Source organism: Meriones unguiculatus, chromosome 1, assembly GCF_030254825.1.
Source record: "Meriones unguiculatus strain TT.TT164.6M chromosome 1, Bangor_MerUng_6.1, whole genome shotgun sequence".
NCBI lineage: Eukaryota > Metazoa > Chordata > Mammalia > Rodentia > Muridae > Meriones > Meriones unguiculatus.
Window position 1 is genome coordinate 20878821 of NC_083349.1, and position 24000 is coordinate 20902820.

At 47.8% G+C, this 24000-nt stretch overlaps 1 protein-coding gene and 1 long non-coding RNA gene across 10 annotated transcripts in view; one reads left to right on the plus strand and one right to left on the minus strand.

Annotated features, from left to right (window-relative positions):
• Positions 1 to 273: 273 nt before the first annotated feature.
• Positions 274 to 862, minus strand: LOC132653807 (uncharacterized). The gene is made up of 2 exons (XR_009591660.1): positions 750 to 862; positions 274 to 619 (listed from the first exon to the last, which is right to left on the minus strand). It is a non-coding gene; the product is annotated as an uncharacterized LOC132653807 (long non-coding RNA).
• Positions 863 to 1625: 763 nt separating this feature from the next.
• Positions 1626 to 24000, plus strand: part of Shank2 (SH3 and multiple ankyrin repeat domains 2) — a 435523-nt gene continuing 413148 nt past the window's right edge. For 3 of the 9 annotated variants that reach the window (XM_060383259.1, XM_060383260.1, XM_060383262.1), the window contains exon 1: positions 2160 to 2940. The gene's annotated coding sequence lies outside the window, so the exon portion shown is untranslated. Of the gene's footprint in view, positions 1824 to 2159; positions 2941 to 24000 lie in introns of those variants that run through there. The other 6 variants (XM_060383257.1, XM_060383252.1, XM_060383258.1 and 3 more) reach the window with 4 other exon arrangements.

Here is a 24000-nt window from a genome sequence, read left to right on the forward strand (position 1 = left end):
GCAGTGGGTTTGTGGGGATGGGTGAGTCAGGGCACACTCGCCCCAGTGATGGGCTGGTGGGAACTGGAGTTCCCAGGGAAGCCTTTCTTGATGGTGTTGGCACTTGAGCCTTCCATGCGGAAAGCAGAAAGGTCAAGACTGACTTCTGCCCCACTGCTTCCCTAATTGTCTGCGGCACAGGCTGCAATAGTGAGGCTGGGACAGGCAAGCACTTGGGGGTTGGCGTCTGGCAGGAGCAGGGTATCTTGGCACTCTCTTCCAGCTCGGTGTCTGGGGCCAACAATCCATTTTTATTTCTGCGACATACACTCTCTGGGGTCAGGACTAATGAAGTTAGGGGGAGGTGGAGCCAGGGCCCATTGCTTGCAAGGAGCCCAAAGAACAGCCTAAGGTTCTCTTTCAGGAAATCAGTCCGTGCCATCAGGCCAGGGCTTCTTTTCTTTCTGTCTGAGGGATTACTAGTGGATGCCTGATTTCTTCACTCAACAAATACGTTATCACTCTTATATCCAAGGAAGCAGAGAAGGGCTGTAGTTTGCAGCTGGCTGCTCTCCCCAGGAAGTACCATATTACTCCATGTGTGTCCTGAAATAGGCTCCAATACAACTCTTTTCTTCTTCTTTAAAAACAAAACAAAACAAAACTCAAGTGCTTAAGGACTTCTTTGAAATGTGGGCCAATTATTCAAGGAGAAAAAAAAAAGTACCCAGATCAAATATTTAACTTTGCTCTTGGTATGTTGAACTCACCTGTCCATGGGAATCTCTCAGGCGTATCCAACAAGACTCACTTCGTTCATGGCTCCATTCTTTCTGAGGAAGGTACAGATTGGGACCTGCCTAACGTCATGGTTCTGAATCACAGCCTGGACCCAAAATCCGACCTCTGTCCTCCCTGCCCCCTCCCAGCCCCCCCCCCCCCCGCCTTTTTAAACTGTAGATTTCTGGGACAGTAAACTCCTTTTCCAAAATATTGAAAAATACAAATCCCCTCCTTCCCCCAATACCCAGCCCAGAGATACTCAGCTTGTGCAGGGTGGAGAGCTATCAGTAAATTATTAAGGTCTTTGGAAATTATTAGCCATGGTCCCTCAGCAGATTGGGCATGTTGCTGGGGTGTGGAGCTGGGGGCCTGGGGCTCCCTCTGGGCTGAAGGAAGGTCTACCACTGTGGATAATACAAACCCCAGACGTCCCCAGGGAGGGCTTCACCTAGCAGTTGGCTCTTCTTCCCTACCAGCCCCGCCCGGTCTCCTCCCCTGGGCGGAAGGTGCTTCTACCCTGGTGGTCTGGGAGGCAGACGCAGGCGTGCTACCCAGGTACAAAGTTTTCAAGCGCGCTGCTAACGTTTTTCTAGCCTTGGTCCTCGTTTTCCCAATCCTATTAACATGCTCAGGGTTGCGGCCGGGATAATCTTGCGGAAAGGGGCTGGGCTCTACCAACCGGAGAGACTTTCTGGTCTGGGAGGGGGTGGCGCGCGAAGCCACGCAGCCCGGGGCGGGGCGCCCGGCGTCTCCCTGGGTTGCTACAACAGACCCCACACTCTGCGCCACCACGGCCACCGGCCACCGTGAGACTAGGACAGGTGCGGCAGGGGCGGGTCTCCCGCGAGAGGACCCCTCCCCCACGCCGCTAAGTGCCCGCGGTCGCATTTTGCCCGGGAGCCCCCAGGTCGCCCGCGGCGCAGAGCGGGGCGGGGCTGCGCTCTGCACCCCCAAATCTCCCGCCCCGCTGGGCGCGGTGCGGTTCAGTCCTCCCAGCTGAGGCAGGTTCGCGATTTCAGATCTTCCCCGGGGTTTGGACCCGCCCCCGACGCTGGAGCCAGGTGAGGCGCACGGGCGGGGAAGGATAGTGGGCGGCCTTCGGGCACCCAACCTGGCTCTTGAGGCATGTGTGTGCCTCTATATTCCAGAAGCTGCGGGGACAGGTTCAGCGCGGACCCGAACCCATAGAGGCTGAGGATGAGAGCTGGGAAAGAGAGATGCGCGCGTGCAGGTGGGGCTTGCATTTCTTAGGGGCACCCCTTCCCCCACGACCCCTTTCCTAGGCAGGGACCAGTTACAAGAGCCTTGGAAGCGACCTGGGTGTAGATCTCAGAGCTCTTTGTCCCCTGAGCCTGTGGACTTCTGCTTCTTTGAGCGCTGACTCCTTCCCCAGGTCAGCGCAGGTGGATCAGCCCCCATTCCCCTATTCCATGTCCGGGATCTCCTGTCCTGTAATCGCCTGTTTCCTGGGGACTTGGGCCAGCAAAGCCCAACAGAGAAACCGCCGCAGGGCCGCCAGGGGGCGCGCTGGGCGGGGACCCGCGCCCTGATCTGGCTGTCCCTAGAGACCCGCGGAGCTCTCTCGGACGCTCCCCAGTCACTGGTCTTACGCACGATTGCCGCAGCGAAAGCTCGTTCCGTGAGGTCTAGGGTCGCACGGATCCCCCTTCGGGTGCCCGATCCCTGCCCGCCACGCTCACTATTAGGAGTGTGGGGACCCGGCAGGCGCAGGGGAGAGGCCCCCGCGTCCGCCCGTCGCTGCCTGTGAATTATGCAGGAGGCTGGCACCGGTGCTCGAGTTACTCAAGTTTCCCTGGCAACTTTCGCCCGGGCATCCCTTCTCCACCACAGCGGGCAGCTTCTCCCGCGCGCCCGGGGCCCCAGGCGCCTTCCCGGGGCGGCCTGGCCGCGCAGCCCTGGGTACCCGACTACTGGGAAGGCTCCAGAAGACGCAGACCTAGACCACACCCTCGCCCCCTGGACTGGGGGCCTCTGAGGAAACCAGCCAGCAGCTGCGACCCGGTGATATCATCCTGTAAACTTCGTCTTGGGCGCAGAGGGTGCTTGCAGGACCTGTGGTGGATTTCGTTGCCAGGATGCTGTGCTCGCACGGGACTTCTCCTCCTGGGTTCCCAGGGTGTGTGGCATCCGCAGGACCTCATCGATGGGGTGTGTAGGGTGAGTCAGCCTTAACCTCTGACCCGTCGTTGAGGGTGAGGGTATCCACGGACACTTGCCTTCCCCGTTCAGAGGCTGCCAGAGTCGCCTTGCAAACTGCAGCTGGAGGACAGATAGGGTGGGCTTCCATGCGCTTCCTCACCCATTTGCAGAATAGGAAGCATTCTAGCTGTTTCGCTCCAAGCGTGTGGGGGCACTTCGAGGTTTTGGGGGCTGGGGAGTAGTCTAGTGAGGGAGAGGCTTATTCTAGTGACAATTTTTTGATGGCCGAGCTTTTAAAAGGGGTGTGGGCTGTTCTATCTGAGAAGGTACCTTGGGTCAACAGGTGCCAGGGGGGAGGTCTCAGGGGCTTTCACGATGGCTTACAGATGGCTTGTAGTGTAGGCACAGTCCCGGAAGCCTTCAGAGGACGTCCGAAATTAGTGGTTTCCACGTGGAAATTGGAGGGAGTAAATTAGGTAGGTGTGTGACCTCTTTTTTTTTTTTTTTTCTTCCTGAACTGAAGTTTGAACGTTAATGAGGTCAACCAGCTAATTAAGCTGAGCTTCAGCATGCAGGGATAATTTTGGAAGTCTGGGTTGGGGAGGGGCTTGCGACCTCTAACTGGGATTGAACCCTGGACCTTGCTGATCTAGCTAGGGGAGGTTTAGCAGGTGGGTTTTCAGCTGCAGGCACAGCCTTGACCCAGGTCCCTGCAGGGTGGCTAGCGAGTGACACGTCCGTAACGGCCCCTGGAGGTGCCTGGATTGGAAACATTCCAACCACTTGTAGGTGATCCCAGGCTGAGTCTGATGGAGACTGGAACCTTCTATTGCTGCAGTTGAAGCGAGCTGAGAAAGACGGTGATGATGGATGGGGGAGAATAGTGGTAGCCTGGAAGGGAGGGTGAGATGGAGAAGTCACCTATCCGTGAGGTGGTCAAGAAGAACAGAGCTGGCTTCATAGCGGCCGGAAATCACAGCTGCCAGGGGTGCAGCGTTTTCAAGGAAATGGAGCTCATTGTTTGTGCTAGGAATTTTTCCAAGAAGGAGGATCTAAGTGGCCAGCTGGGTGTCTTCGGGCCCACGTGTCAGGAGCCTGGAATGCAGGTGAAGGTGCTTCCCAGGGATCCTGCCCACAGCCCTTGGCAAGCCGGGACAGACAGGGAATCTCTGCCTCGTAACTCAAGTGATTTCTCAGGAAAAAAAAAAAAAAGTGACTTGTTTGTAGTCAAGTCCTCATTCATTTGTTGAACCCACCTCCAGATTGCATGCACAGCCATGATCATGAGGAGGCTGCTTGCTCCAGGCCTGGGCATTGAGGTGTAATATAGAATACTGGGTCATGGCATGGGTGTTGAGATGTGAGGAGTTTCAGCTGGACCCTGTGAAGGAGCCGGGGATAGCATAGAGCTTTCTCTTCCCCCATGAGGAAGAAAGTGTGACAGAAGAGCATGCTGGGAATTGCCCCATCTTCAGGAAAGCTCTAGAGATGGAGCCCCAGAGGAAGCCAGGTCTATGACATTTGTGCCTTTTTTTTTTTTTTTAAATACTTAAGAGTTCTCAACAATAGGATTCTGGGGTCTCTACAGGCTCCAAGGAGCAACAGGGACTTGTCCACAATGAACTTTGTGGGGGCAAAGCTGCTGTGAGGGCTGAGGAACTCTGCACATGTCATGGATTCCCCAAACAAGGCCACCCCCCTGTCTCTGTTGACCCCTTTCCTGGCACTGCAGGGCTTGCAGCCTCAGTGGCTGCTTAGGGCATCAGGGAGATCAGCCATAACAGCCTGTTCAAATTGGCATTTTTGACCTCTTCAGGAGCTTCACCATGACTGTGACTCCCACAGGGGTCACAGTAACACTGAGGAGGCTCATGCTCGGGACCCCCAAACCTCTTGTTACTTTTCTGACCCTCTTGGTCAGCACAGAAATGGGCACCCATACACAGGCTTATCTTTTTTTCTCTTTGGCACATGTAAGCCTTTCACCTGGGCACTGGTATTCAGAAGTGGGAAGAATGTGAACGGGTGAAGAGATGGGCCAGGAGCTTAGAGTCCCCTCCTAACCTTATGACATTTGGTATGGGCACAGAATCTAACCGGCACACCCCAGCGGGAGGTCTGTTGTCATCCGTGGACCAGAGATGAGCTGGGCATATTTGGCCCTGTTTTCTGGGTTATTTCGTTAAAACAAGCTGAGCATATCTTATCTGGAGGTCTGCCGTTGCATGTCAGGCCTGGAGCTGGATGCAGGTTGCTGCTCTTGGGGCTTTCTGGGCTGGTGGTGGGGACAGAGGATGGTAACATATGTCTGTAGAACACAGAGAAGCGCCTGATTGTCGTGAAAGGGGACCATACAACCACCCAGAAGAATAGGACCACTGCATCCCCTGCCTTGGGCAGGGTCGTGCCACAGCTGATGATGACTGTATGTTACCTGGGCCTGGGGTAGAGCGTGGCACTCAGCAGCTGTGGATCGGACAGGGTCAGCTATCTTTACACTGTCCTTTCCTAGGTAGCTTCACTATGCTCTTGCTGTCTGGTGTCCCCAAACCGCCCCTCCCCCGGGGAGGCTAGAGGGTGAGCTGACTTCTGTTTCCTATTTCAGGCCCATAGCCTGTGGCTCTGGGGCGGTGTGCCCCTTGCCCATGGTTCCTACATGTACTGAAGGAGGAACCCCCATCTGTACTTTGGGCAGCCCCAGGGAGCTCAGCCCACATTCCCACACCCTGCCAGAGCTAAACACACTTCACCCAGCAGGAAGTGCCACCAGAACGTGGCAGAAAATTAGTTGTCTTGTTCCTGTGGTGTGAAATCAAGTCAGTGGGAGAAAAGCCTAAGTTTCTGAGCAGGCAACTTGATAGGATGTGCATTTCTATCATCGTTGAAAGCAGATTCTCGGAGCCGTTAGACATGGATCACGGGGTCCACTCTGGGCTCCAGTAGGAACAATGAGGTTGTCTGGCTCACAGGTTGCCTCCAACGGGAACCGTCCTCCGAATCAAGAGGATGTCCTAGTCTTCATCAGGAAGGGGCATGATGCGTCCCTTTGGTACCCAGAGTTCAAGGTCAGCAACCTGGGTTACTCTGATGCCTGGTCCTAGGGACAGGCCAGCTGCAGCATACAGAATTTCCTGGGAGATTAAGCTCTTAGAAGCCTTTGGAGGCTGTGGGGGTCCATGGGTAGTAGCAGTAAGCAGAAAGCTCTCTGATTGGCTGCCAGACGTCTCCTCCAGGCAGAGGACAACAAGCACAGGGGATGTTGTTGGGTGTGCTTGTCCCGGCCCCATTCCTGAGCTCTGTGGGGCCATGGGGTTGATAGACGCCCTGGCTGGGTCCACAGATTCAACATGATGGACTGCAGGAGGGCAGGAGGACAGGAGGGCCGGAGGGCCCCTTTCTGCTGCGGAGTGCCCCGGGATTCTGCCTGCAGGAGTTCCAAGAATCCACTTTGAGAACCTTCCAAGTTTTTGGTAGGGAAGACTGTTGGAGCAAGTCGTGCAATGCTTACCTTCAGGCCACCACCTGGGAGAATCCCCCCAGGTGCATCCATTAAGGATATAATCTTTGCACACTTACAGTGGCCCTGCTGGGCTGGTGCGGGTCTCTCTAAAAAGCATTTTCCCCCTTTCCTCCTTGTTTTTTTCTTTTTTTCATTCTTCCCTAAAAGCATCATTTTTAAACTGACATATTGTATCTTCCATTTTCTGACTATTTTCTTTTGAGGCATTCCTATACCTGGCAAAGGTGGAGCAAATCGCGTGGCGAACCTGCTGTGCCATCTCACAATTCTGCTGTTAACTCTTAGACTCCTCATACATTGTGAGCCTTTATCTAAATCTTTCTTCCTAGTTTCCGTGTTCTCGGCGGATGCCGGTTTATCTTTGGTGTTGTGGTTATTGATAATTGGGAATGATTGCTGGCTAACTCTTTCATAGCACCCAAGCATTGTACTCTATCAGAGACCACCAGAGCTCAGTCCCCACTCCGCTAAGAGAAATGGTTGAGTTTTATGGAGCTATTGGTGTTCCTTAACATTTTGGAAGGAACTGAGGATTTGTACTTAGGTCCTCAATGGTGCTGAGCAAGTGTTTCACTGAGCCATGTCCCTAGCCCCTCACTGGGGGATTCTAGGTAGGTGCTCTCCCACTGAGCCATGCCCCAGACCCTCACTGGGGGTTACAGGCAATCACTTTCCCATGGAGCCACATCCCCATTCCTGCTCCCTTTATTCTTTAGGTGGCTATTTCCTCCAGAGAATTTTCATCTAATGTAATATGTTTGATGCTCCTGGGTCTTTTATTAATTAACCTAGCAACTCCTCAGCAAGAAAAAGAAAGAAAGAAATGTATATAAATGGATGTTTTAAAGATTTCCTGTGACCTTAGTCACAGTCTGTGAAAGTCACTTGTAGATTGAGACAGCAGGACAATGTCTGCTGATCATGGCTGACTAGGTACCATAAAGACACAGCAGACATTTAGATACAGAGAGAGGGAAAGTGATGGAACTGGGCTCTCCTGAGAAGATATGGGCAGCATGGTGTTTTGGTGAGGGCCATTACCAAATCAGCCCTTTGGTGCCCAGAGGTCCACTACCTGGGGATGACCTTTCCCCGGTGGGTTAGGAATGTCCTTTATTTGTAAGATAGTGGGGCCCTTTGGGAAAGGGCAGTGGGAAAAAGCCACTCCAAAGATCTTTTCTAAAAGGAGCTATTTCTAGAAGGACTCTGTGTCCCCATAGACTGAAATTCACCGCCTTAGTTTGCAGGATTAAGACAAAAACCACACACACACACACACACACACACACACACACACACACACGCACATTTGGAGTCAGAGGTCAATCTCAGGTAACATGCTCAGAAACTCTTTTGAGACTTCCAGGGATCCTCCTGTCTACACCTCCCAGTGCTGGGATTACACACATGTTTCATGCATTGTAATGTGACTTTTTGGGATTGAACTCAGGGTCTTATGCTTGCAAGATGCTTTGCAGGCTGAGACATCTCCCCAGACCCCAAGTTGGCAAAATGCATTTCACTTGCACAAGGTTCATCGGGGTAACGTGACACCTAAGTAAAGGCAGTGACAGAGTATCTAACTAGTGAGCTTTGCACATGCACATAATGAGCTGAGTGGAGCCTCATTATCGCCTTGGAGGTTTGGGGTGTCCAGCTCCAAACTTTGCAGGATTGAGAAACAGCTGGAATTCTGGATACAGAGCTTGAGCTTGTGCTGTCCAGCTTCACAGGTGACATGTGAGCTTAGAGCCTCAGCTCTGTGGGCAGTCCAATCTCAGGTCACTTCTGTGGGGAGAGAGATGCGCAGAAAGGGACACGGGGGCCATTCCAATGGTACCCCAGAACAAGCAGGACCTAGGTGCTCCCATTAGGGGCTCCCTACCTCAATAACAGACATCATTCTTTCCATAGTTATGGAAGGTTCCTCTGTGTGTCAGCGCCCCCTCCACCCCCACCACACACCTTCTCAAGTCCCAGCAGTGGGGCCTGGCAAGCCATCAGGATCTGCCCTGTCTATCTGCTGCACCTGGCGTCAGTACCCTATAGATAAAGTGCCCATTGCCAGGCATCCAGATTCCAGACTTCATCTTTCTCAAATGTCGCTCAGTGAACCCTTCTAGCCGGTGCTCTTCCAGCCAGCCTGCTACAATCCTTATGAGACCAGCTGGGCCAGCTTGTGAGTGCCCACCAGGATGGGGCTTGTGGGCTGTTGACATTCCAGCTTAGAAGGGGGGTGTCTTAGTTAGGGTTTCTATTGCTGGGAAGAGATACCATGACTCTTATAAAGGAAAGAATTTAGTTGGGGCTGGCTTATGGTTCACAGGCTTAATCCCTTATTATCATGGTGGAAAGCATGTTGGCCTGCAGGCAAGACATGGTGCTGGAGAGGAAGCTAGGAGAGGTAGCTATCTGTAGGAGTTCTACAGATAGATAGGCAGGCAGCAGGAACAGAGGGTGACACTGGGCCCGGCTTGAGCTTCTGAAACCCTAAAGCCTACCCTCCCGCCCCCCGTGACAAACTTCTTCCTACAAGGCCACACCTACTACAAGGCCACACCTCTCAAATGTGCCACTCCTTATGAGCTTATGGTGGCCATTTTCATTCAAACCATCACAGAGGGAGGGTATGAGGCTCACTGGATTGTCGATTGACTCCCAGCCAATTCTGCCCTAATTGCTTTTGCTTAGGTGTCTCAGGGAGGAGCTAGAAAATATAGGTCAGGAGAGGCAAAGGGGGCTTGATATGCACAGCTGTGAGGAAGCTACCATCTCTGCTGGGTGAAGGCCACCAGTATGGCCATCCTGAGGTTCCCCCATGCTCCTGCCAGTCCCAGGCTGTGTAAGTGAGCCCAGTAAACTCATTGGTTCTTTGGGGTATATTTTGGTAGACTTGAACTTTGGGTTGTCATTAGGACCTTAAGAGGGTGGACATTGTTCACAAAATTCCCCAAGGAAGGAATTTTAACAACATTTGCCCTCAGAAGCCTCAGAGACCCAGCAGCTGGACCCTCTGGGCCTGGGAGTGACTGGTTTCCTCACAGGAGGCATTGTGCAACTCAGGTTGGCATTTCCAGGATGTTTATTGAAGCTGGGTGCAGGAGGGCATGGGGGTGAGTGGCCGTGGGTAAACGCTGTATTTTCTATTGAAAACAAACACAGAGTCCACATGCAGCTGAGAGGGACATTCCTGGAGTCCTAGTGGGGCCTAGGTTTGCTGTTAATAATTTTCTACACACAAGGACAAATGGCTCACTCCTGTTTCTAGAGTTCCTTGAGGGGAGAGGCAGAAATCCCACCGACTTCTGGAATCTGGAATTCAGGGACAGCCCCTTGCCAAAGCAACAGAAACACCTACCTTTTGTTTGTTCTGAGTCTTTGGGGGTCCTGATGGGAATGTCTCAGCCCCCTGGCTGTAAGTGGCTCATGCTGGGTGGATGTGGGTTTTCTGTCTGGCCTGGGATGTATCCTCCTCTTGTCTTTTCTGTTCCTTTTGAGATGATGACTTGCTTTTGACAAGGTTTGGGGGACATAGGAGGGTTTGGATGAAAGGGTTGAGGTGTGTATTTCAAAGTACAGGGGCCGCTGAACCCATATAATGGCTTCCAGACTGGCTTCAGTAGCAGGGAGATAGCTTCTTGTAGATAGCTTCACCCTTAGCTTGGCTTGGGCAGGCTTAACTAGGACACTCCATTAGTTACTCCTCTCATTGCTGAGACAAAAACACCTGACAAAGCAAGTTAAGGAACAATAAGCTTGCTCTGCTCACAGTTTCAGCCATCACAGCAGAGAAGGCATGGTAGCAAGCATGTGAGGCAGCTGGTCGCATCAGTCAGAAAGCAGACAGATGAACTCTGGTGCTCAGCTTGCTTCCTCGTTTCTCTTCAGTGCAGGACTCCAGCCCACAGAGTGATGCTACCTACACTCAGGGTGGGTCCTCCCATTTCCACTAACCCAACTGTGAAACTCTCAGAGAGGCGTGCTTAGATGGTTCTAGATCCCGCCAAGCTGACAATATGAACCCTTACAGACCTGGTTTCACAAGGTGCTGCCCTCCCCCACTCCTGCTCCTTAGGGTAGGCAGGGTTGTCTCAGGTCAAAGGTTGTCTCCCTCCATTTCTCTCTCCTTCCTGGGCCTTCCTAGTGGCCACGCTGGGAGGGTAATCATGATATTGTGTGGGGAGCCCTTGGTTGCTCAGTATGACACCATCTTCATCCCAGCCCCAAGAGGGCAGGCTCCAGGACCCCTTCCCTCTTTGGGGAAGTAGATGGAGGCAGACAATATGATCTGATGAAAATCATATGGCTGGGGTGGTGCCAGGCAGCCACCACCACATCATGAGGAGCCGCATGCCAGTGCCTTCCTCACTGTAGGTCATTTGCTGGGGAGACATGCTGGCTTGCTTGTCAGTTACTAATTTGAGGGAAATATTGTGATTCTCGAACTTAGGGCCAAGGGACTTGGGGTCTCGTGGCCCTTTTGACCTCTTACAACAGGATTCAGGGACCCAAAGAGTGTTTGTGTCTGTGTGTCTGTCTACAGATAGTCCTGTCAGAAATGGAAGGAGAGGCCTGGGGGTATAGCTTAGTGACAGAACATTTGCTTAGCGTGGGCAAGGCCCGAGTTAAATTCCTACCCCTGGACAAAGAGAGGGTGTTGTGGGTACAGCCCCAAGGTAGAGTGCATGCAAGCCCTTGGGTTTCCCTTCTTGGCCTTGCCAAAGAGTTAAAAGGAAATTGTAAAAGAGAAGTTCAATTATTTATTAATATGGTTTTACAATAGTAATTTTAAAGTTATTAGCTGTTAACACAACTATTTCCCACAGCATAGTAATTCCAAACAAACGAAATCTATTTCTTTAAATATTTTTAAATTTTATTTTAGCAGTTAATAGCGTAAGTTATTGTGTGTGTGCGTGTGTTTGTGTGTGTGTGTGTGTGTGTGCATGAATGTATATGGAGGTCATAGGACAGCCTGCTGGAGTTGGTGTTTGCATTCTACCGTGTGGGTCCTGGGGGTCAAGTTCAGGTTATTCTGCTTGGTGACAGGATCCTTTGCACTCCAGGCATCTTGTGGCCCCAACACAACTGTCATAGTTTTCTTGTCAACTTGACACACCTGGGAAGAAGGAACATTGACCCAGGAATTGTTTCCATCAGATTGGCCTGTGGGCAAGTCTGTGGGGGACTTTCTTGATCAGTGATCGATGTGGGGGGTCTCAGCCCACTGGGGGAGGTGCCACACCTGAGCAGGTGGTTCAGGGATATATAAGAAGCAGGCTGAGCAAGCCAGCAGGAGCAAGCCGGTAAGCAGCATTCCCCCATGGCCTCTGCTTCAGCCCCTGCTTCTGGGTTTCTGCCTTGTTGAGTTCCTGCCCTCACTTCCCTTCATGATGAACTGTAGACTGTACGCTAAATAAACCCTTTCGACCCCAAGTTGCTGTCAGTCATTTTTTTAAATCACAGCAACAGGAAGCAAACTAGAACACCAAGTATTTTCCAAAATGAAACCAACACTTACAGGAGCATCTGTGTGGCCTGCCTGTGCAGACAGAGCTGGCCTTGCATCTAGGCTCTGAAGCCCGCTGTCTCAGTCTTGCTCCCACAGCCTCTGGTGCAGTCCACCGTACATGGAGAGTCAGAATATCATTGAGTTAATGATATCTTAATATCATTATGAACACAGTTTATTAGGGCCATGGGGAACCCTTCGTGTTCCCTGGACCACACATTAAGAAGCCCCGGAATGAGCATGGCCCCAACTTCAAGAACAGGACCTGGATTTGAAAGTTAGGTTTGTCATGTGGGAATTGTGAACAATTAATGTCTCTTTTTTTCACCACTCAAGATGTATTGGAAATTTGATTGGGAGTTCTAAATGGGCACCGAGCGGTTCTCATCTGAAGAGAGAGTTTCAGAGTCTAGAAAGGTGGAGGCACCTTCCAGGCTGCCGAATGGAGGAGGCCTGATGGAGTCTCTGGATGTCTGGAAGAGGCAAGCAGAACAATTGGGCAATTTTCAAAGAGAGACATGGATGTTGCAAGAATTTTCTCCACTGGGGAGCTGACTAGGTGACATCTACTTCCTGTCCCCAAGGTCCCAATGACAAACCAAAGTTCCGTTCCATCAGGGTTTATCCTAACAATGAATTTATTAGGTTTACTTATAGGAGCACAGAAGACCCTAAAACGGCCGCTTTGTAAGTCCTGTACTCAGGATATGATGGCTTCTGTACAGCTATAGGTGGCTACATAGATGGGGTCTCCTTCCTAGCCTTCTAGTGCCTATCCTCTAGCCCTTCTTAGACACCCCAAGGCCATGTGCAATTCAGGCAAGAACAGCAAGCATTTGTAACCACTCCTGAGCCATCTCCAGCCCCGGAACTTTCTTCTTTTTTCTTTAGATTTATGTATTTTATTTTATGTGAAGGGTGCTTGGTCTGCATGTATGTATATGTACCATGTGCATGCCTGGGAGGGCATAAGAGGCCATCAGATCCCCTGGAACTAGAGTCATGGGTGGTTGTGAGTTGCCATGGGGAGGTTCTGGGAACTGAAGCTGGGCTACCTGGAAAAGCAGCTAGTGCTCTTAACTGCTGAGCCATCTCTCCAGCCTTTCTTCCCAAAGGCATAACCACATTACAAATTCTGGAGTCACATACTTATGACTGAGGCTTATGGAAAATATCTAACAACATTTTTTTTTAAGCTGGCAAGTTAAGTTGCATTAAACACTTTAAGTTCTCCCGCGTTTGATTTGCGACCATTGTCACAATTTACACCTCCCACTAAGCACCTTTTAGCCATCTTTTTGCCTTTTAATGCTCATTGTATGAATAGGCATGGCTTTCCACCGCCACTACAGCAGTGCTGTGTTTTATTTCTCACCCGTGAGTTTCATTTTTTCTGTTGTGGTATTGCCTTTTAAAACTTGGAGAACTCCCTTTAGCCTTTCTTGTAAGCCAGTGGTAAAAACACAAACAAACAAACAAACAAACAAACAAAACCTCTCACATGCTTTTGCTTGCTGGGAAAAGCCTCTGCCTCCTTTTCACTTCTAAAGGACAGTTTTGCTGGGTATAGTCAGTGAACACCTGCTGTTAGTCAGAGGAGCATTCTTTCTTACCTTCTTCCACAATATTTCCTGGCCATGGTGGTAGGGTTTATGACACTGATGTCCCATTTGGGGCTGAGCAGTCCACAGACGTTTATTTTCTGCACTTTGACAAACTGGAAGTCTCTATTGACTGCTGTCCACAGGAAAAAACAAACAAACAAACAAACAAACAAACAAAAAAACGCTTCTCTGATAGGGCTGGGAGCTGGTCTAATCTATGGGTATACAAATATGTAATTAGAGGGAAGTTTGAGATTATCTCTATTTAGCAAAATAATAGTAGTAGGTTCTCTCCCTGGGGCCTGTGATCTCTTCATCAAGGATTCTTGGCAAGATTTGCAGTATCAAGTATGTGTTTCCTACTGTAGAGTGAATCTTAAATCCAAGCAGAAAGGTTACTCTATAACATTCATGTCTCTATAGCACTCGTAACCATGACAGTCACTGCCATGACAGTCATTATTGTAGCCTGAAGAGTTCATAGCTGGGTAAGACTGCTGATTACTTTCTCTCTCAGCAGCCTGTACAGTACCTTTATAGCTTGCTACAAAAGCTCTCTAGCAGGGAGGAAGCTTCTAGTTTGGTGCCAGCTCACTTCCAAAGCATGTATTGTCTTTAGCAAAAGGGTCTTACTCCTGGGTGCTGGTGCGTAACCAAGAGCAATGGCAGTAGCTTGCATTGTTAGTAGAGGGTGTCTCTGGAACATCTCTAACCAATAACTGGAAGAGAAGATGGCAGCCCTCACCCAGTGCTGGGGATTTTGGCAAGCTGTGGTTTCTGGGAGAAACATTAACCTCTAACTAAGATGACGTCAATTAAATATGTATTTTAGTACACGGAATGATGCCTCGGTGGTTAAGAGTTCTGGATGCTCTTCCATAAAACCAGGGTTTGGTTCACAGCACCCATGAGTCAGCTTACAACATTCTATAATTCCGGTTCCAGGGGATCCAGTGCCTTCCGTGGGTACCAGCCACGCACGTGGTGCATATACATACATGCAAGCAAAAACACCCATACACATAAATAAGTCTTTAAAATGTTTAAAAGTTAAATGCATACATATATTTGGAAGTTTAAAAAATACTGTGTTTCCATTATTCTTTAGTTATTAGTGGTTTTGTATTCAAGTCTAGACCTAGGAAAATGGGATCTCAAATACCCAACTTTTTAAAAATTTAACTTTTTATTGATTCTTGGTGAATTTCACATCATGCACCCCAATCCTACTCATCTCCCTATTCCTTCCAACCTCCATCCCCAAAAAAGAAAAAAAAAATCTTGTCGTGGAAGCTGTAGTGTATTTAAGTATGTCACACAGAATACCTTTTTGTCCACACTTCTTTACTTGCAGATGCTCCTTACAATGAGTCATTGGTCTGGTTCTGTAGCAGAATGCCTCTGGCTGCTACACTATCAATACTAGATCCCCATTTGGGACTCCTCTCTGCTCTGTTGCTGCCCTGTGTCATGGAGATCTGTTAGCTTTGGCTCTGCAGAACCAGCCCCTTCGAATTCTCTAGCATCTTTCCCTCGCCCATGCCACCACTCTGGAGACAAATGGCAAGACCAGCTCTCACGTTTGTACCTTTGTGGCTGGCTCGCCCATGCCCCTACGAGCAGGGTCAGCTCTACTGTGCTGCCCCGGCTAGGTGCAGGACCCACTCTCCTGAGTGCTGCAGCTGGTGAAGGACACGGACAGGTCTCCTGTACTCAGGACCCTGGGGCCAGCTAGCCCAGGATGCCCAGATGAGAGGTGGGGTAAGCTCTGAACAGCCATCAGGCATCAACGGTGCCTTCGGTGGCAGCCCAGAACAGGGACATCTGCCCGGCCTTTGGTGGTAACAGATCCCTGCTGCTGCAGGGCCCTGGGGCCCAGACATGGCTCTCAGTAGCAGCACAGGCTAGGACCTCACCATGGCCTTAGGTAACATCACCAGCTACATACATCAGGCTGTTCCTCACTACCCTCTAGTGTCCAGTTCCACTTCTCTTCATTGTGCCCACACCCGTCTGCTTCTCTTTCATCTCTCCACCACTTACTTGCTCATCTTGGTGGCTCCTGTGATCTCTGGGTGCCTGGGGTCATCTTGGGCATGGTCTGACTGCCCGGGCCTGTGTGGCACTGGACTGGGTCTTGTCTCAGGCTTACTCTGCCTGTCTGGGCCGCATGGCATCAGCCTTAATATCCACCTTTTTGAAAAAAAAATCAAATTTTAATTTGTTCTTTGCCAATTTCACACATGTGCATAACACCTTCGGTCACACCTCCTCACCGACTCTTCTTCCCACCTCACCCCACCTCTATCCCTGCTCCTCAAGCCAAGTCTCCCTCCAACTTTCATGACTTGGTTTCCTTTTGTGACCCACTGAATTTAAACAGGGTGCCTGTGTTCCCAGACATGGAGCTGCCTACAGGAGCATGGGAACCAGTAAAGGGTGAACACGGAAAACAGTGGCTCCTCCCTCAGCAGCTCTGGCTGCTGGGACCCATGAGCCTCTCCCCACCCTTCCCATTTCTTTGCCACATTGCCTCGCTGACCTCCAGAACAGGGCTGGATTTCAGTGTTGAGAATGGACATTGGTTGGCCCTGATTGGAGGGGTGGTGTTGTTCCTCACTTTGTGGGTTTGGCTTTGCAATAACCCAGTACTGGGCTGAGGAAGTTTGTAGGGTGTTGGATCCTGTCAAATGGCTTTTCTGCTGCCTTTGAGATGGTAAATACCCCTTTGCCATTTATTCGATTAGTATGGTGAGTGACACTGACTGAGGGCCTGGACATTTCCCTTTGAGGATTAACCCTCTTCTCTAGGATTCACTGTACCTGCTCCTGAACAGCTGGGGTTTCCTCAGCTTCTGCAGGGACATTCTCAAGAGACATTGAGACTGCAGGTTTCTTGTGGTATCAGGTTTGGGACCAGGGTACCCTGGGGACAAGTTGGGAAGTGTTAATTTCTATCCTAGGGTAGACTGAAACTCATTAGAGGTCTTCCCAGGGTGTTTTACAAAAAAAAAATTTAAAATTATGTCTCTGTGTCTGTGCGTGCAGATGAGTTCAGGGCCCATGGAGGCCAGAGGGGTTGGAGCTATCTATAGTTTACAGGTGGCTGTGGTTGTGAACTGCCTAGTGTGGGTGCTGAGAACTGATTTTGTGACTTCGTTTTCTGTCTAGAGGCATGCTCATTTCAAGTGGCTCGGACACCCCTGCTCTCTCCCTCTTTCCTAGTATGGTTACATCAAGCTTTTTTTTTTTTTTTTTGATCATTGGATACCCTGGCCCCCATGCTTTCCTTCAGCAGACAAAGGCTCTCCAGCTGCCACACTCTTCAGATAAGTAACTTTGCCTCCTTGACCCTCTGTGGCTTCTCTGATCTAGGCTGGAGGGATTTTGCTCTGACCATATTGTTTCTGTTCTTTCTGTAATCTTGATCTCAGTTTGCCTTCCCTTTCCTACGCCTGTTGGGTAGGAAGCTGTGCTACCACCAACGTGAGGTCTTTCTTTTCTTTCTCTCTCCCTTTCTTTCTTTCTTTCTTTCTTTCTTTCTTTCTTTCTTTCTTTCTTTCTTTCTTTCTTTCTTTCTTTCTTTCTTATTTATTTATTATGTATACACTATTCTGCCTGCATGTGTGCCTGAAGGCAAGAAGAGGGCACCAGATCTCATATAGATGGTTATGAGCCACCATGTGGTTGCTGGGAATTGAACTCAGAACCTTTGGAGGAACAGCCAGTGCTCTTAACCTCTGAGTAATCTCTCCAGCCCAAGGTGAGGTTTTTCTAGCAGCTCTTTTTGGTGTTGGGCATTGAGCCCTTGCTAGTCAGGCACGCTGCTGCAGAGCTATGTCCCTGGGCCACTTCTTCCTTTTCATGCAGACACCCTGGAACACTGCTGTGAAGGACCCCCTGTGCTCTGTTTGAATGGGGTGTCAGAGGCAACAAAGCTCTGCTTGAGGTCACATCTGTGATCCCAGCACTTGGGAGGTAGAGGCAGGAGCATCAAGAGTTCTAAGTTAACCTCTGCTACATGGTGAATTTGAGATCAGACTGTGATACATGAGACATTGCCTCAAAAAAAGTAAGCAAGCAAGGGGAGCTGGGGAGATGGCTCAGCAGCACTGGCTGCTCTTACACAGTACCTGGGGTCAGTTCTCAGCACCCACGTGGCAGCTCATCACCATCTGTATCCAGTTCCAGGGGAACTGACTCCCTCTTCTGGCCTTCATGGGCTCTGCATGGATGTACTACACAGATAGATAGGCAGACAAAACACCCATACATGTAAAATAAAAGTAAATACAAATTGTTCAAAGGCAAGCAACCCAGCAAACAAACAAAAAAATATCACCCCAAACCCCAAACAAAACTTACATTAAATATAGAGAGAAACGATTGCACCATTTTCTGGACCAGCTCCACCATTTAATTTCCCCACCAGCAATGACTGCATGATCTAGCTCCATCCAGCTTCTTCCACCTTCTTGACAACAGACGGCATTAATATTTTGTATTTTAGCTGTCCTGGTAGGAGTCAAGTCATAGCTGATTTTAATTATCATTCTGGCTGTAAGGGCATTTTACCAGCGTATATTCATAGTGGGTGATGGGCTTCATAACGATGCCTCATTCAATTCTGTGATTCATTTTGACCATACTTTACCCCACACCCCTCTCCTCTTCCACCCCCACTATTCTCCTTCATTTTCTTAGAGAGTCTTTCTAGGATTCCCCTGTGTGAGAAAAAGAGCCAGTGTCTTTCTGAGTCTGGGTTATTTTACTTCCTATAATCTCCAATCACACCTATTTTCTTCTACAAAAGATCTTTCATCTTCTCTTGCAGCTGAATAATACACCATTGTGTACCTGTCACATTTTCTTTATCAGCTGATGAAGCTGGTCCCGTAACTCACTGTGCAGTGCTATGAGGAGCTGTGCAGGTGTCTCTGGTGCTGATGCTGGCTCCATCCATAATCTTCCCGGAGGTGGCGTTTGCACCTTTTATGGCTGGAGGTGAATAGTCTATGTTTCTTCCTGGGTTACATATTCCCCTGTGTGCTCTGCCCACATCTGACCTGGATCATCGTGGTTTGGGATTCACTGCTGAGTGTTGAGTGCTCTGTGCTCTGCAGCACCAAGTGTGTGGTTTGCAAATGTTCACTGTGGTTTGTGTCTTTGTCCCCTCATCAGGACTGACAGAACGAGAGGCTCTGATTCCCCTGTGGTCCTGCCTAGGCCACTGCATCCCTGCACTGCACTCTTTGCGGGAGTCCTAGCAGGTGCTGCCTCACCTACACCCTGAAGATTTCGTTCTAGTTTTTCTGAAAGCTTCATAGTCTCATGGTCCTTATGGAAAGCCATCATACATTTTCATGAAATTATGTGTAAGGCATGCTCGTTTGAGATATCTTATTTTTCCTGTGGAAGTTCAGCTCCTCCTTCATTGTTTGCTGTAAATGATCCTGTCTCACCGATCTGTCTGTGCCCTTGCTGGGAACCAGCCAGGAGTGCACGCGCGCGCGCGCACACACACACACACACACACACACACACACACACATGCGCAGGCACACACATACACACACACATGCACACGCACACACACGTGTGTGCTAGAGAGATGGTTCAGCATTTAAGAGCACTGTCTGCTGTGTCAGAGGACCTACGTTCAACTCCCAGCACCCACCTGTCTTTATCTCCAGTTCCAGGGCATCTGATGCTCTCTTCTGACTAATGAGGGCACTGCACACACATGGTGCACATACATGTATGTGCACAGAACAGCCATACACATAAAGTAAAAATAAATAAATCCTTAAAAAATAATATGTGCTTTTTCATCATTGTGTAGAGTCAAAGCGCACATCCTAGACATGTTTCATTGTATTTATATCTAAGAATCTCATTTTCAGCCGGGCGCAGTGGCGCACACCTGTAATCCAGCACTTGGAGAGGCAGAGGCAGGCAGATCTCAGTGAGTTCAAGGCCAGCCTATTCTACAAAGCGAGTCTGGGACAGCCAAGACTACACAGAGGAATCTGTCTTGAAAACAAAACAAAAAACAAAAAATGAATTTCATTTTAGTGTTCATGTGGTGCGGTATATGTGTGCATATGGAGGTGAGAAGTCAGTCTGGAAGAATCAGTTCTCTCCTTCAACCACGCAGGACACAGGGGTTGAACTCAGGTCTTGAGGCTTGGCAGCAAGCTCCTTTCCCCGTTGAGCCATCTTGCTGGCCCTGACTGCTCATCTTATATCTTGTGATCTCTGTGACTGTTGTATTGTTTCTGGAGGATTCTTGATTTTTATAGGTTTGTTTTTTTTTTTTTTTTTTAAATAATTGAGAATCAGGGACAGCTGGCTTCTAGGTTGGTTTTAATGTTTTTGTCTTGTTGCACTCCCAGTGACAGCTTTACCCTATACTGAGGACACACACATTTCCAAGAAAGAAGTTATTCCTTCACTTTCTAATGACTGTTAGTTGATGGGTTTCCTGGTGGACACTGAATTGAGGAAGTTCCCATCTTATTTTTAGGAGAGTTTTTGCTACAGATAAGTGCTGAATTTTGTTAGATGGTTTTTGGTTTTTTTGTTTTTGTTTTTGTTTTTTTTTTCAGAATTAAACAAAATATTAAACCAGCTTTGCATCCTGGAATAAGCTCCCCCGGTTATAGGTGTATATTTATTTTCATATATGGCTGAATTATAGTTGCTAATATATATTTATATATAAATATTTTGTTGTGTGTGTGAGAGAGACAGAGACAGATGGAGAGAGAGACAGAGAGATGTGGTTTCAGGTATCCTGGGCTGACTTTGAACTCACTAGGCAGCTAAAGGTGATTCTGAACTTGTGATCCTCCTGCCTCCACCTTTCAAGTGCTGTGATTACAGGTGCCCACCACTATGCTTTATTTGTGCAGTGTTGGGAAGGGAACTGAGGGCTTGTGAACGCTAGGTAAGCGCTCTACCAATTGAGCTGTAGCCCCAGCCGCATTTGTGAATATTTTCAAGAATTTCCCTTCAGGGAATTCATTCCTCTCTTGGTTTAGTGTAGCATCTGGTTTTGATACCAGGGTTCTTCACAAAACTTATCTACTTTATTTTTTTCTGCTGTTGATACCAGTATTTTTACTGAGAGCCTCCCACAGTGAATTAGGGTGTGCTCTCTCCTCTTATGCTTTGTAGTAGTCATTGTGTAAAGTTTGAATTATTAATTCTTCTTTTATAAATGTTTTAAATTTTTTTTTTGCCAATTTCATACATGTATTTAATGTGTGTTGGTCTTATCCACGCTCCCTTACCTCACTTCAATTCTCCTGTAAATATTTCATGAAACGTCCCAGGAAAATCAGGTGTGTCTGGAGGGCTTTTTTTTTTTCTTACAAAACTGAGTTTTTAAACTAGGAGTTAAAATTCTTAATAGGTGCAGGGGATTATCCAAACTGCCTGTTCACGCTGAGCATATTGTAATTTCATTTCTTGATGAATCGTCTTATTTCATTCTTTCTATGAAGTGTACGTAAGCGAAGCTGATTATAGTGTTCTGCCATAGCCTCCAACTATGTGGTCTGTAGTGATACCTCCTGCATAGTCCCTGGAATGGGTTGTCTATGTGGTCTGTGCTGATGCCTCAACATTTTTCTATGTATGAGGTATATCACTATAACTGGTTTTGTTTACAATTTATACTGTTCAAGTCAGGATGATTAACACTTTCACCTTTTCATGCTATTGTTTCCATATATTGGGCATCTTCAACACCTTCTCTAGTTATTTAGAAGAATATGATTAATTATAGAATATAATTGTTTTACTGTGCTTTATATCTCTAAAATTGCTTCCTTCCTGTTCTGTGTTCTGATATCTATTACTCATCCTCTCATTACCCACCCCCTACATGCCCTGGGCTCTTGATAACCCCATTCTCATATGTGCTCCTATGCCACCAACTTAAGTTCCACAAATAGGACTATGTTGAATTTGTCTTTCTGTGCCTGGCTTATTTCTCCCTTACATGGTGGCCTTCGGTTTTATCTGAGTTGCCAACATGTTGCAAAATTTTGATTTCCATTTTCAAGCCTCTTACCATAGGAATATAGAATTTGATATTCCAATGCATACATTGATAATGTATGCATTAATTTATAACACATACATTGAGTGCTATGAGCAATTCCCATGAGCAATTGAAAAGAATGTGCTGTTGGGTGGGATGAAGTGTGAAATTGCCCCTTCCCTGTCAACCTGTCAGTTTTGAGTTTTGTCATTCTCTTTGCTGGTCTTGTTTTTGTATATGTGTGTGTGTTTCTACCTCCTTTTGTGGGGGGGGGGTTGAGATAGGGTTTGTCTATATAGCTCTGGCTGTCCTGGAACTCACTCTGTAGACCATGCTGGCCTCAAACTCAGAGATCTGCCTGCCTCTGCCTCCCAAGTGCTGGGATTAAAGACATGCACCACCACAGCCTGGCACTGTCTCCTTTGTTAATTATCGTTCAATCATTATATAATATTGTTATTCATAAATTATGTGCTACCTACTACTGTCGCAGCCATCTTGATTGTCTTGGATTTATGTTGTGTCTTCCATCATTCTATTTTATACCTGTCTATGACATTGTATTGGAAATAAATTTTTGCCCTTATGTAATTATGTTGTTTAAGAATCTGCTCTAGCTTTTAGTTGGCATAATTTTGACCATTTATATTTAATGGAATGACTGCATTCAAGGGTTTGTGTTAGGTCTTTGGGGTTTTCTGTTTTCTTTTCCTTCATTTTTGTGAGTTTCATGAATCTTTACATAGAGTCTCATTTTGGCCTCTCTGCATTAAGTAGTATTTTTTAGTTCATATGTTGCCTTACTAAGTTGCTTGCTCTAGGCACTGTATGCAATAGATTTATCACCAATTGGAACTAGTTTGAGTAGAATATACACTTTATTCTTTTATGACCTTCTGCCCTCTCTGCTTATAATTGCCAAGTATTTCCTCTACATACATTATAGTCATATCAGATGTGCTACAGGCTTTAGGTAATTATCAAACAAATTTGAGAAGGGGAAATATTACATATTTTTTTTCTCATCATATGCATTCCTGCTTCACAGTGCTGCTTATTTAACCATTTTTTTTTGTTTTGAGAGGTTACTTTAAAAATTATTCTTTAAAAAATATTGCTGTTATTACTATTGTATGTATATGCATGTGTGTATAATGTATATATGTGTATAATGACAGTTTTAGAACTTTGGTTTCTCTTAAAACACACAGAAGTATTATAAGAATATGTTTTCATTTTAATCCCAGGTGTGGGATATGGGGCTGCTTCAGGCTGTCCACCATAGCTGACTATGGTTTGCCTTGTGCTCTAGCAGGGTTGTGAGTTGGCCAGCTGCAGATGGCTCTGCAATTGTGTGACATTTGAAATTATGATTCAGAGGATATATAAATGCTAGGGCCCCGAGAGATGGTGGGGGTTGTTGTTGGTCGCAGTTTGTTAAGTAATCATGCACAAAGAAGAAACAACAATAAGAAACTTGATATCCTGATGAAGATGATGATCAAACTTGCCCCAAGGAATTTGATGCTTCTAGTCAGCAGGAAGTAGTCTAATGATAATGTTGTCTTTTTTCTAACCCCTGACTGTATTTAGGGTTTTCATTCCTTTCCTCTCTACACTTTTCCCTCCTCTCTTATCTAGTGTTAGGGAATTTAAATGGTGGAAGAAAGAGCGTGGAGAGGGTGGAAGAAAGAAGAGCCCACAAAGTAGCAATGCCAGCTACATACGTCAGTGTGGTATGGATGCCGTAATGCACCTGTGGAGGTCAGAGGACAACTTTGTGAGTTTCTCTCCTTGTAGCTTGATGTGGTGCTCTAGTTTTCTCCCTGTTGCTGTGATGAAACACTCTGACCAAAAGCAACATGGAGAGGAGTGGGTTTATTTGGCTTACACACTCAGGTCACAGTGAAAGTGTGATGGAAAGTCTTCCAGTGGTGGGGGAAGTCAGGGCAGGAACATGAAGCAGAAACCATGGAGGAACACAACTTTCTGCCTCACTCATAGGCTCATATTTAGTGGCCTGGGCTCTCTCTTACATCAATTAACAGTCAAGACCATTCCCCACAGACATGCCCACAGGCCTGTCTGATCTGAGCAATCCTCCAGCTGAGACTCTTTTCAGCTTTGACTGTCAACTTGACACAGCCTAGAGTAAGCTGGTGGTTAATCTTCGGAAACCACCTGCGTTTAAGGCATGTTTTTCTCAATTTGTTTTCTAGAATTTTCCATTGGCATTAGTTTTCACAAATTTAATAATGATGTTTGGAAACTTTATGGGTTTATTCTTTCATTCTTCTCCTTCCTCCTCCTTCTCTTCTGCCTTCCTCTTTCCTTTTCACCTTTGAGAAAAGGTCCATTGTAGCCCAGCTGTCCTAGAACACACAATATGATT